General features: G+C 43.0%; 1 long non-coding RNA gene across 2 annotated transcripts; it reads left to right on the top strand.

The window, feature by feature from the left end:
- The first annotated feature begins 346 nt into the window (after positions 1 to 346).
- On the top strand, positions 347 to 5,559 carry LOC102550969 (uncharacterized). 2 transcript variants are annotated; one of them, XR_597618.4, is made up of 4 exons: positions 347 to 453; positions 591 to 652; positions 2,955 to 3,029; positions 3,730 to 5,559. It is a non-coding gene; the product is annotated as an uncharacterized LOC102550969 (long non-coding RNA). The 2 variants fall into 2 exon arrangements; XR_005498368.2 differs by lacking the exon at positions 591 to 652 and having other exon boundaries at positions 374 to 453.
- Positions 5,560 to 8,963: the final 3,404 nt, after the last annotated feature.

Here is an 8,963-nt window from a genome sequence, read left to right as displayed (position 1 = left end):
AGGGAGAGTGGCGAAGGTAAAATGGCAGAAAGGCAGAAGATGAAGTACAGGGAGAGACAGAGGCAAGGAGGCCAAGAAGCTGGGGGAGGAGGGGCAGAGAAATGGAGCTGCCCAGAACCCTAGAGGCACAGAGACTGGAGAAAGAAGAGAGGCAAGGAGGCAAAAGAAGAGCTGAAGCAGAGTTGGAGAGGCAGAAAAATGCAAGGCTACTCAGGGGCCCCAGTGAAAGGAAAAAGGGAACATTAGCTCTGTGTCCTTGCTCAGGTGCAGTCTAGGGCTCTGGCCAGGGCCTCAAAGGAGTCAAAGTTGCAGTTTCTGGGATCTGACTCTTCCCTCCCGGATGTGGTTATCAGTCCTAGGGCAGCTGTGTCTGAAGCATTCTGTGTTCTTGCCATCATTGTAGCATTTAACTTTCTGCTGCCCTGGACTAGCCCACCCTCTCCCCTGCCAACAGTAAGTAAGAAGTGGGGTGGCTTAATTAATAAACTTGCTTGGCATAAGACAGCTTGAGCAAGACCTCCTGGTACCAAACTTTTACGGCTTCTTCATCCTCTGATCCCCTGCTTCTTTTCCCTACGGCCCTGTTTCAGAGAACGGCCCATTGGCCCACTCCAATTGGCACCTGAACAGGGACCAGAGTAAGGAGAAAAGGGTAAGTATGACTGTAATATATAGGTAAATAAGAGAAGTCCGTCCGGAGGGATTGTGAAGAAAAAGGTGATGGAGTCAGAAGTGAAACATGGGGGCAGAAGAGCCTGAAAACTTTCTTTGTCTACAGATGCTTCGTTTGCTTCTGCATTGTTGTGCTTGTAATTTTCTAAAGCTTTCAGAAAATTTCATTTAAGAAATTTCCCCTTGGTTTTCTGAAGAAATTTCTGTAAGTATAAAGACATCGGAATGCACAGATGAAACTTTAGCAACCAGAGGGCCAGCCAAGTTTCCGATCGATGGTTTAGCACTGTGAAATTTTATGTGATTGTTTACCCCCACAGCATGAATCTGATGCAGTTGTAATTCAACACCCCTTTGAAGCTAGAAAGTCTACTCCAGAACAGACTGGGGGGTTGGGGGGTGACGGTGGGGGGTGTGGAGCAGAAGATAGAGAAAACAAAAGTCAAGAAATAGAGAGAAAAGGCCCCGAGGACAAGGAAACAGTTTTAGTTTCTTGAGTTACCTTATCTCCATGATGCCTCAGAGGAAATTTTTTTCTCTTGATGGTGTAGTTACAAAACCACCTGAAGTGGCTCTTACCAGTTTAACTGAGCCAAAAGCCTCTCCTTTGTCAAATAAGGGATTGATAGGTCCCCTGTTATAGCCTCCTGGCCTTCATTTTCAGAAGCTAGGTGAGCCTGAACCCCCTGTAATAACATGGTCTCAAGTAGGATTGTAAAGAATCTAGAAGCTTCTGGGACTAGGCCTTGGTTAGCCGACTGAGGCAGTAAGCCTCCGAGATGACAATTACCTCAGGAGAATAAAATGTATTTTTTTTTATTAACTTGAGTATTTCTTATTTACATTTCGAGTGTTATTCCCTTTCCCGGTTTCCGGGGAAACATCCCCCTCCCCCCTCCCCCCTCCCCTTCCTTATGGGTGTTCCCCTCCCCATCCTCCCCCCATTGCTGCCCTCCCCCCAACAGTCTAGTTCACTAGGGGTTCAGTCTTAGCAGGACCCAGGGCTTCCCCTTCCACTGGTGCTCTTACTAGGATATTCATTGCTACCTATGGGGTCAGAGTCCAGGGTCAGTCCATGTATAGTCTTTAGGTAGTGGCTTAGTCCCTGGAAGCTCTGGTTGCTTGGCATTGTTGTTCATATGGGGTCTCGAGCCCCTTCAAGCTCTTCCAGACCTTTCTCTGATTCCTTCAACAGGGGTGCTGTTCTCAGTTCAGTGGTTTGCTGCTGGCATTCGCCTCTGTATTTGCTGTATTCTGACTGTGTCTCTCGGGAGAGATCTATATCCGGCTCCTGTCGGTCTGCACTTCTTTGCTTCATCCATCTTGTCTAATTGGGTGACTGTATATGTATGGGCCACATGTGGGGCAGGCTCTGAATGGGTGTTCCTTCTGTGTCTGTTTTAATCTTTGCCTCTCTCTTCCCTGTCAAGGGTATTCTTGTTCCCCTTTTAAAGAAGGAGTGAAGCAATAAAATGTATTTTTATACCCTGTTGCATGATGAGACTTTTCCTCGGGAGATGCAACACACATGCCTGCCTATTCACTCCAAATAGGGAGCCCACAACAGCCCAAGTAAAGACCACCAAAATCCAACTTAATGAAGCAATGAATTTTATTGAGGTTAATTACAGGAAGATGGGTGAGGGGTTACTTACAGGAGTAGAAAAATAACTGAAAAAGAGCTGCATCACCCCACTGTGAGTGACAATTCATGAATCTGGGAAACTAGATCAACCTGCACAGCCTGCGGGCAGTTCAACAGGTTAGAGAGTGTCTTTTCCCGGTACCTCAGTTGGTCTAAACCTCTGCCAGGCAACTCAGTTGGTTTCTGCTTCTTCCTGGCAGTTGGACTGATGTTAGAGATTTCTTTGCAGCCTGGTTTGTCTGAGATCTACTCTCAACAGCCTTTATTGTTTACTCTGGCAAGGAGAGGGCCTAATGAATCTGGCCAGTTTCAGGGACTTCCTATAATCAAAATAATGCCAGCGCTCAACAATTCTCATCCCATAGACCTCTGAGGAATTTTCATAAATTCTTCAGAGTCTGGAAGAGCTCTATCACAAATTTGTTTCTCACCTCTTCCGGGCAGTGAGTCACATTATTGTTGATGGAGACATGGTAACTTTATTAATCTGTTTGCTTTACTCCAAGCTTTGAGGTTATTCCCTCAACTCCTGAATATTTATATTGATAGTTTATTTGTTGCGCACATTTCCCAAATACTTCTTGGTGCTTTTATTAAATGGACTGAGGATAAAGAACTGTTTCATTTGTTTCAACAGGTTCAGCAACGGTTCCAAAATTAGGAGGCACAATACATTCTAGTACATTCTGGTCTCCTTGGTCCTTTGGCAGAGGTAAATCAAATTGTCCATGTAGCTTCTCACCATCTTACTCAGGTGCTTAATGAGTCTGTTTGATTTAAGCAAGCTACAGAACCTCATGTATGCCCTCACCAACCATCTGCTGCACTTTAGTGTCAATTTCAATTAAGTGGAGAACGGGCACAACAAATTGTTCCAGATTGTTCTGCTTGCATGGCTTCTCGGCCTGCTCCTTGTCTGCTTAACCCTTTAGACTTATTGGCTAATACATTATGGCCTTCGCATGCATGTATGCAAGCTGTTGAGCATTGCATTAAGCATTGCCTGCTGTCATTTTTTTTAGCTGTCCTTCCAAAAATGTTGAAATATAAATAATACTCCTTTATATACTTTTGATGCCTTTAAGAAGTTTATACTACCACCTTCAGAATTGCACATAAATCCGGTGTGCCTTACAATCTTCAAAGACACATGGATCTGTTAAAGTTTTGAAAAAACTAGGGATAGATATAGATATTTACCCTCCTACTACTCCTGCTAATCTTTCCAATCATACTTTATTTATTTAAATGTTTTGAGAATGAATCTACATTCATTGACAGCTGAACAGCATTCAAGGGGTAAACAGGCTCTAGAAGGAGATGTTATATGGAAAAATCTTGCTACAGGGAATTGGTACAGGCTTGATTCCATGCTGATGTATGGGAAAGGTTATATCTGAGTTTTCCCGCAGGAAGCTGATGGTCCGTCTTGGGTTCCCGAGAGTCTTGTCAAACACTCCCAGGTTACAAAAGCGATGGCTCCATCACAGGCGCCAGAAGTTGAGGATGCAGAAGATGATGAGTTTCAAGGCAGAGCAGAGCCCAAAGCGTCCTATCCAGTCTACCCAGAAGTGTCTGCTCCAGACTTGGAAACAGATTAAACACTTTACTGCTAAAGGAATTGAAGTGGTCAAGGATAAAGGGCAATGTGTTTCTCCTACTCACTTATTTTCGGCAGTTCTGGCATTATTCTCTGCCCCGCTAGTAGAAACTGTGGGGGTGTATTGGCCTTAGGTACCTGATCCCACTTCGGCCCACCCAGTACTTGGGAGGATTCAGCAACTAGAGTGTTTACTAATGATATAATGTTTTTGACAGTCCTGGTATTTCTCATGTGCTGCCTTGCACTGCGCTCTCATCCATCATTCCTATTGGTCATTGGTGAGTCACTCTGGATGTGTCCCACTAATCCAAGTGATCCAAAAAAAATATGTCTTTGGGGGACAGGAGAGTTTAACATCATCAATTCACCCATCACTTTAGTTTTCCAGTCTCCCCTCCACATTACCCCCATTGGATGGATGCTTCCAAGTATGTAATGAGAATCCTATGCCCTGGTTTCCAGAATGGAATTCCCACTGCAAGGTTCTAAAGAATTCTGTGCCTCTGAATGGATGATCTAAGGTGCTCGTCGACTTGTCCTGGAGATGTCCACTTACTCTGGATGAAGATAACTTCTTAGGTGCAGAGAGCCATGCAGGAGGAATGACAAATGGCTTTAGAACTCATGGAATTTGGCCCACAGGTTAGCACAGCTGCATGGGTGAGCCTTGTTGTAGCACAGCTCCAAGGACCACGTGTCCTGGGGACTTCATGCTGTTACAGAGTTCTGTTCTTGCTGCCCTCACATCCCTCTTAATCTAAGAATTGTATGAAAACTCTAAGGGGGCTTCCAGCCGCTCACTGGGCACTATCTCTGTCACTCACAATACTAATGTTTGGTCTCTTTCAGTCATTGCTGCTGGAGCAGGTTAATGATTCAATCACCACCGTAGAGAAGAGGTTAGAGATGTAGATTGACTCCACTCTTAGAACACATTTGGAAAAATAAAGTTGTTAGTGAAACTAGGTTGAGATATTTTTCCTAGTGGCTCGGATGTAAAAAATCTTAGGGAATAATCTGCAGTTCAGAAAGGCACACACTTATTAGTTATGCTAGAGACCCTTTATGGTCAGGCAACAATGGCAGCACTGGCTGATGGGACTCTCACTGAGGCTGGACTGGGGTAATTGATTCCATATACCCATTTTTGCCCTCGGCTTCCTGATACAGTTTATTAATAATTGCTGATGAGTAGATATGCACTTTAAGGATTTAAGATAGTTATGGCTTATTCTTATATAAAAGTTTAGATTTGTAATTCTTTTAAGATACTTACACGATTACTTTTAAAGATAAATAGTAAAATAATTACTGCTTTCTTTGTAACCACAAACTACTGCCTGCCAGTAAGAGAAACTGACTGAGAAAACTACCTTGCTTGCTCACACTTTGTTAACCTGTAACAAGTTGCTTAGTTAAGAATGTAGGTGGGTTTGGGGGAATAATTGGGGTTTTTTTTATCTGTAATATGTAATGTTTCTTGTAAAGGTATTGGAAAACACATTGTATTTTCATAACCATTCACTAGAAGAAAATGAAAACATAATCACATTATAATTGTATACTGCTTGAAAAATTTTGCTGGGATATATAAGTGGTAGAAGAAAGAATAAAGTATGAGAGTTGGAGCACCCATCAACTATGTGTATGTATAAGGTTTATGTATATGGTGGGTTGTCACATTGTTCTTTCCCCATCAACTATGCATATGTATGATGTATGTATGAATGCATGTATGTATGTATGAATGTATGTATGTATCTATGTGTGTGTGTGTTAGTAAGGTTTGAGTGAATGGGGGCTGGAACATTGTTCCTTCCATCCATCAATTTTTGTGTGTGTGTGTGTGTGTGTGTGTGTGTATTTACCCACATATATAAATATGTATATATGTATATGTACAGTCTGGCTATGTGTTGGAGCTTGTTCCACCCACTAATTTATGTATGTATGTGTGAAATGTTTGGAGTCTGCTTGCTGAACCCTTGCTACAACCATTCCATGCGTGAATGTGTATATGTCTTTCTGTATGTATGTATGTATGTATGTATGTATGTATGTATGTATTATGTATATATACATGTATATATGCATGTATGTTTGTGCATATGAAGTTATTGGACTCTGTATTTTGTTTCATCCTCTCTCTGTGTGTGTGTGTGTGTGTGTGTGTGTGTGAATTTTCTCACTTCTCTTTCTTGATGGCCCCTAGGAATTATTTCCACTGGCCACAGGGAATGCCAGCTCCAGTAAAGTAAACTTTGTTCCCATGGAAAAGGCCTTCTGAGTAACTTCTTTAATGCTGGCTCCTTTAGCAGCAGCCCCTGTAGGTATCTAGATCCATCTCTATCAGCGGTTCTAAGCACTGCACCCCCAACAGCTGCCTGCCCCAGTTTACTATGGATGCCATTGGCACTTAGGACCCCCTCACTGGCCACACCTGATTATAATGTCTCCAGAGGGAAAAGTTCAGCTGGACCTTTGGCTGTTACCCATAGCCTTGGACAATGTGGTTGTTTATGTAACTTTTGGAGAAAATGAACAATTATAGCGTGGTCATTTAATGTTTGGACTCACTGCCCATGTTAACCCTGCATATGTTACTGACTGGGAGTCCTGTATTCAAGATATTTGATATTTACCTATATCAATTGTTTCCTCTCTAATTGTGTAAACTTCTCTTCTGCTCATAAGATCCTGCTCTCGGGGTTGGGGATTTAGCTCAGTGGTAGAGCGCTTGCCTAGCAAGGGCAAGGCCCTCGGTTAGTTCCCCAGCTCCGAAAAAAAGAAAAAAGAAAAAAAAAGAGCCTTCTTTCACTTTGGCAGCCTTTCTTTGTTATGGTTCCTGTGCAGTATGGTGGTTTTGGACAGTAGGTTTTCCTTGAACCACATCAAGCTTTTAATAGAAAGTGGAGATTTTTAGGCCAGGTTTCAACTAACATTCTTCTGGTAGTAAATTCTATATAGAATTTGCAACTGTTTCCACAGTGGGCTTTACTTTAAAATTGCAAACTACCCCCGCTTTTTAAATCAGCTTGCTTATAATGCCTTTGTAGAAGAATATGTATATAAAGAACTAGAAGCTAAGTTTAATGTCTTTAAAGTTGTGGTATTGCATCTAGAAGATACAGTACAAGCAGTACATTGTCACTTTACAGCATCATTCTAGCTTTAAGTGTGTCTGTTACTCCTTTAAGCTATAATGAATCTGAATGAAAACGGGAGAATTAAAAAATCATCTCCATAGAACATGACATTATGAAAATGGTAGGTTATATTTATTAATCTTTGAGAAATGAGTTAGTGACCTGGGCCATGCTCATACCATTTGGAGTTAGCTAAAGATTTATTATACAAGTTACAAGGATTTAACTCCTTTAACATACTTCAACATTCATTCAGTATCATGCCCAGATTACTCGTGTTAGTGATTCCTTTGAATGTATTAGGGGGCATTTGTTAGTTTAAGGAGTGTCAGTGTTAGACATTGAAACAGTAACAGCTCATGTAGCTTTAAAGAACATAAGGGAAATTGTGGGGAGCCAGGGCCATCCATGGCTGTCTCAGAGGTTCTGATGAAAAGACAAGAGGGAGACATAGCAGGGTCCTTTCTGAGCCTGGGACCAGGGCCTCAAAGGAGTCAAAGTTGCAGTTTCTGGGATCTGACTCTTCCCTCCCCGATGTGGTTATCAGTCCTAAGGCAGCTGTGTCTGAAGCATTCTGTGTTCTCTGCCATCATTGTAGCATTTAGCTTTCTGCTGCCCTGGACTAGCCCACCCTCTCCCCTGCCAACAGTAAGTAAGAAGTGGGGTGGCTTGATTAATAAACTTGCTTGGCATAAAACAGCTTGAGCAAGACCTCCTGGTACCAAATTTTCTATTACATTTATTTCCTGATCCTTCCCCTCAGAGACCTTTACTCAAGACAACCCAGTAGTCCAGGTCAGTAGAAGCAGAAAGGCAGAGGCAGATTGCAAAGATAATGAGGTAAAAAGTCAGAGGAGAGGGGAAGAGGTGATTGGAGAGGCAAAGAGGTAGAGAGGCAGAGGCAGAGCAACAAAAGCATCTGGAGACAGGAAGAGGCAGAGAGCAAAGGAGCATAAACAAGGGCAGAGGCTGTGCGACAGCCGAAGTTCAGAGGGTTGAAGTGGAAAAGGCAGAGGTAGAGGGGCAGAGAAACAGTAGAGGCAGGGAAGCACTGGCAGAGGGAGAAACAAAGAGGCAGAGGGTAAAGATAGAGAGGCAGGGTGAACAGACAGGCAGGGTGTAGAGGAGGTGGAGGCAGAGAGAGGCAGAGGGGAAACTGCAGAGGTGGGGAGGCAGTGCTCTAAGGACAGAGGCAGAAATGCTGGGGCAGAGGCAGAGATGAAGAGAGGCAAGGACAGCAGTGGGTACCAGCACGCACTTGGTATCCAGATATACATGCAAACAAACACTCAGACACATAGAACAAATCTTGATATTTACCAAAAAGAGAATCCAAGAAACACCTCAGTGTTGCTTTTGTTCAGAAACCATCCAATATATAAATATCAAACACAGCTAACTGGTGGGGAGAGAGCATGTTATACACTGGGGACTCCTGTTTTTACAGTTCTTGTGGTCTTAAACAGGGTAAATAGGAAGAGCCTTAGAGTTACACATCACTTAAGAAAACACACTTCTATCAATTCTTTTTCTTTTTCTTTTCGGAGCTGAGGACCGAACCCAGGGCCTTGCGCTTGCTAGGCAAGCGCTTTACCACTGAGCTAAATCCCCAACCCCCTCAATTCTTTAAAGAGTTTTAAATTATGGGTATTTGTGTTGGGGTGCATTATATGAACCCAGGTGCCAGATGAAACCATTGGTGTTAGATCTCTGTGGAGCTGGAGTTAACAGGTGACCAAGAGCCACCTGCGCGACAGCCTTCGGCTAGAACAGTGCACCATTTAAATCCTTGAACCACCTCTGGCTCATTGGACTACTTTCTAACAGTCCCTTATGAGGCCACGAGATTGGACTTCAGCTTTCTCATTTGTAACTAATAAAGACAAAACCAACCTCA

This window comes from Rattus norvegicus, chromosome X (genome assembly GCF_036323735.1).
Source record: "Rattus norvegicus strain BN/NHsdMcwi chromosome X, GRCr8, whole genome shotgun sequence".
Classification (NCBI taxonomy): Eukaryota; Metazoa; Chordata; class Mammalia; order Rodentia; family Muridae; genus Rattus; species Rattus norvegicus.
This window is presented reverse-complemented; position numbering and strand designations above follow the sequence as displayed.